This window comes from Ipomoea triloba, chromosome 13 (assembly GCF_003576645.1).
Source record: "Ipomoea triloba cultivar NCNSP0323 chromosome 13, ASM357664v1".
Lineage (NCBI taxonomy): Eukaryota > Viridiplantae > Streptophyta > Magnoliopsida > Solanales > Convolvulaceae > Ipomoea > Ipomoea triloba.
In genome coordinates, this window is record NC_044928.1 from 18,808,885 (window position 1) to 18,813,955 (window position 5,071).

Here is a 5,071-nt window from a genome sequence, read left to right on the forward strand (position 1 = left end):
AGACCATGATCCACAAAGTTGTATAATGATTACCGGTTGTTGATACTTGACAGTTTGCCTTAGTTAAACAAAAAGAATGCCTATTTATTGTGGCATAGAATTAAATCTGATAATAGAATTTATTGTTCTAATCTTTTTTTGAAGTGGAAATCGATTGCTTTTTGAATTCATATACTTATTTATTTATTTCACATCAAAAGTAGAAAAGGACAAAAAAAACTTTTTCTTTTATATAAAGAAAGTCAACTAATACTAACATGCCAAATTATATTGTGAACCATGGTCCACATTGCAATATGAATCATAAATAAACGTAGATTTTTAATATACTAAGGGGGCGTTTAGTTCAAGTTATATAAGATAACTAAGGTTATATTTGTTTGATAATATAAGATTCTCATGTTTGGTTCAGGTTACGTAAGATTCCCAGGGAATGTAACATAACCTCCCGATGAAGTTTTTAGCTATTGGAAGGGAATGTGAGATACACCCCGATTTCTTAGGTAATCTCACATTCCCTTATCTTATTCCTAATATTGAGCTTTTGAATTTTAATCAATTTATCTTATTTCCGTTGTCTTATTTACCTACTTTAATTTTAAACCAAACACAAGAATCTAGCATTCCCAGTTATCTAACATTCACAGCAATCTAACATTCCCTAAGGTAATCTAACATTTCGTGAACCAAACGCCCCCTAAATGTACATTATTTGTGTATTGAATGTTCATTAGTTGGTAGTATACCAAATAATATACCTTCCGTAATCAAATAATCTACCTTACAAAAATGAACCTTTACGGGGGCGCTTGGTTGGAGAGAGAATGAGAAATGAATAATGTGAGAGTAAATTGATAATTTAAATTCTAATAATATTTGGTATGTATACATGAAATTGAAAGGAAATACGTATTATAAAGTCCGAAATGCCCATACTTATTATTATTATTATTATTATTATTATTGTTGTTATTGTTATTGTTATTGTTATTGTTATTATTATTATAAATCCTAAATGACCAAATTCAAATTTTGTTTTTGAAAATTTATGTAACATGATGTAAATAAATTCTAGAATTCAATAAGGAAAGCAATAAAATAAATAAGAGAGTTTTTAAAAAACATATTTGATTGAGGTTGACCTATTGATTAATTATAATTGAAAGAAAGAGGCCAAACATCAATTTTAAGTTAAAAAAAAAGAGGGCTAATTTTGTCTCAAAATTATTATTTTTTTCTCTAAATTTCAAGAAGGGGGGGGGGGGGCATGTGATTATAATTCTATGAAAATGAAGGAATTTTAATTCCGTAAAATTGCATTTTCTTCCAACCAAACAAGCGAATTCGCTTGCCTTTCAGAATTAAGTGTGAATGAAAGTGTAATTCACTCAAACCAAACACCCCGTTAGTGTATTAAAAATGTACATTTAACATAATAAAAATATATTTTATGTTAGTAATTTACCTTACAACGTGGATAGTATAATGATCTTACTAACATAGTATAGATTTGTTTGTTTGTTTGTTTGTTTTTTGTTTTTTTTTTATATTTGTATAACTACCAATTATGTCAATTGGATTCCATTCAAAAATTAGTACAATCAAATCTTTTGCAGTATATCATACCATACATACCAACATGTTAGGTAAAGAAGAATTGGTTTTGTCTCTTTTAACCAACTCACAATAGGTCCTAAATCTTAATACTATTATTATTATTATTATTATTATTATTATTATTATTATTATTATTCAATAAAAGTGAATCAATTCATTAAATCAGAAGCAATAATAGGAACCAAAAAATGATAGGGGCTCAGCAAGCCAAACCCCGGGACCTGACACAGAACTAGCTTCCTTAGTAAATGTATGGCCATATGGGTAGCCTGATTTGCGGACCTCTTAACAAACATGATTCCCATCTCTTTAAAGAGTTTAAAAAATAGAACCAAGGGATAAATAGAATCCTTTGGAAAAATAGCCCATATGACCGCATAGCGCAGTGGATTAGCGCGTCTGACTTCGGATCAGAAGGTCGTGGGTTCGACTCCCACTGTGGTCGGTATTCTATTAACATTTTGTGGTGTTCGTCCGCATTATGTTCAGCCAACTTAGAGCTTCTGAGTACATTCGTAGCCTGCTTTTGCTGCAACAAAACCACCCTAAGAGTCTCTAATAATCCACCCAAATCCCATCTTAGATTTCTCCTTTACAAACGATGCATCAACATCCATCTTTAATCTCCATGCCACCTGTGCTTTCCATCCCTACCTTCTCCCCACCAGAATTACCACTCCCTCTCTGTGAACAGCTTGACACCCCTGAACTGCAAAAAAACCACATTATTTCAAATTTATTAATTTTTGAAAAAAATTTGCTTCCCAATTCACAGTCATATTTGAATATGAAAACTCAGACTTGAAGAAAAAATATGAATATTAAGTCGATTATACAAGTGTTGGCAGGAATGTATGTATATTGATGAGATAATTAAAATTATTATAGTGACTCTCATGTAAGACCGTCTCACAAATCTTTATTTGTGGGATCGGTCAGATCAATATGCAAATTTAATGTTTAATTATACTGAAAAAAATGTAATACTAATCATTCGAAAAGTGTAATACTTTTGAGAAAAATGTAATATTTTTAAATCAAAATGTGAAAGTATTACATTTTTCTTTAAAATGTTATGAACCAAGTAGCTTGAATAAAATTGAAAGAATTAGGATCAATGAACAATATCCTAGACTCCTAGTAGTTGTTATTCCTTCTGTTGTCTTCTTTTACAGCTGTTATATTTCATCAAATTTTCCTTATTTGTAGGAGCTTGTTAAGGTCAATCTATAAGATTGCGTTGTAGGTCTAGATAAACATTATGGAATGAATGAAATTATATTTATCTTCTTCACTCTTATCTGCAACTCTATGCAATTCTGTTCTTCCCTTTCTTTATGAAAATTTCAGTCTTTTTCTCACCTATAATTCTATTTGAGCCCCTAGTTCATCACATTTACACTACAAGAAATATTACGAATCGCGACGGAATTTTTCGTCGCGAATCACGTTTTGCGACGAAATCAGTTCCGTTATCTATCAACTCATCGTATTTTTGTACGCGACGGAATAATTCTATCGCAAAATATGGCGCCAGAATAAGGCGTCGCAAATATGCGACGAAACATTTTTCGTCGCAATTTGACAACGAATATTCCATTGTCATTTTTATCATCGCAAAAAACAACGGAATTATTTTCCATCGCGATTCCGTCGCATTTTTTGAATTATTTTAAAAAACTTTGTTTAATATTATTATTATTTTGAAATAGTAATGGAAGTTTTAAAAATATTAATATAAAACTCTATGCTGCAAAAATCGCGCTCGGGTGCCGATTAATCGGCGCCAAGGCGCTAGGCGGCGCCTAGCTATGTCGAGGAAGGCCGGAATAGGTCTCCTCCACAGTCGGCCACCCCGTCTCAGCCCTCCCCCCCCCCCCTTTCTTTTTCGTCGGAAAGAGCTACAACAGTACAGCCTCACCAGCCATGGTCGCCGCCTCATCGAACGGACTACAACCTACAGATGACGGAGAAAAAGTCGACGCTGGAAGAGGGACGAACTGGGTCATTGTCGTCCGCCTGAAGAGCTACAGACGACTGACGGACTGAGATGAGAGACGGGTCACCGGAAAGAGCTACAGCCTCGCCTACCATGGTCGCCACCTCGTCGAACAGAACTACAACCGGAAGAAGAAGCGACGTAGACTGACGGACTAAGACGATGGAGAAGAAGAAGCGACGTCGGAAGATGATGGAGACGAGATGAAGATGGTGCAGTCCAAAAAACTTTTAAAAGAAATTAAAAAGAGTCATTTCCATTTTTGGTACTATTGTTATTGGGGCATTGCCAATTTTAGTCCACTTCATTAATTTTTGCCACATTGCAGCCAGTCTTATTTAGTTCTTACCAATTTTAGTCCACCGTTAAAATTTTTGTCAAATGGCCGTCCTAAACAGGGGTATTTTTGGTCTTTTCATGCTTTGGTCATCTCCTTGACCCTTTGTAGTGGGTTTCCTTACACATTTTCATCTAATGAAGAGGTCCAGTGAAAGCCATGTGAGCCACATTACAAAGCCATGGCTTTCGCCGGACCTCTTCATTAGATGAAAATGTATAAGGAAAACTACTGCAAATGGTTAAGGAGATGATCAAAGCATGAAAAGACCAAAATACCCCTGTTTTGGACGGTTATTTGACAAAAATTTTAATGGTGGACTAAAAGTGGCAAGGACTAAATAAGACTGGCCGCAATGTGGCAAAAATTAATGAAGTGGACTAAAATTGGCAATGGCCTAATAACAGTAGGACCAAAAATGGAAATGACTCAATTAAAAATAAAAAAGATGGTGAGGCAGACACTCCAGACAGTGAGACAAGAGGTGGAAATGTGGAATTGGGAAAGTTTTTTGCCTTTTTGGTATCTGTGTTTTGGAATTGGGAAATTATTTACAAGCCTAGGAACTTACAAGCTATATTTAATTACAAATTATATTTAATTACAAAAAAGAATTAAAGAAAAAATTAATCGGTCGCCTAGGGAGCGCGTCTTTTTCAACCTTGATAAAACTACAATGATATACTAAAACACTATTAATTATAAAACATAAAATAATTTTAAATCATTATCCATCCACATTAAGTTCAAGTAATAATATATTGTTAATCCACATCTAAATAAGTCATAATAGTCAAATTCAAGTTTAAACAACAATATAGTAGTCTTCACAAATAACAATCAACATTAAGATCATTAAGATCAATAGGTTTGAGATGGAGGTGATGTTGAAGTACCAGCTCTCCCCCCCCCCCCTCAATAGCATCAATTCATTGTTGCATAAGGAGAATAGTAGTCTTCAAATTCTCAATTTCATCTTGTACATTTACAAAATTAGCATTATCGGGTGGCCGCGATGTTGGGGTCATATTGGCAGAGCGATTGGGAGGCTGAGAGAGGCAAAGACGGCGTGAGGCAGAGCGATTGGGAGGCTAAGAGAGGCAAATACGGCGTGAGGC

General features: G+C 34.3%; 1 non-coding gene across 1 annotated transcript; it reads left to right on the forward strand.

Moving 5' to 3' along the window:
- The first annotated feature begins 1,988 nt into the window (after window positions 1-1,988).
- Window positions 1,989-2,062, forward strand: TRNAR-UCG. The gene has a single exon. It is a non-coding gene; the product is annotated as a tRNA-Arg (tRNA).
- Window positions 2,063-5,071: the final 3,009 nt, after the last annotated feature.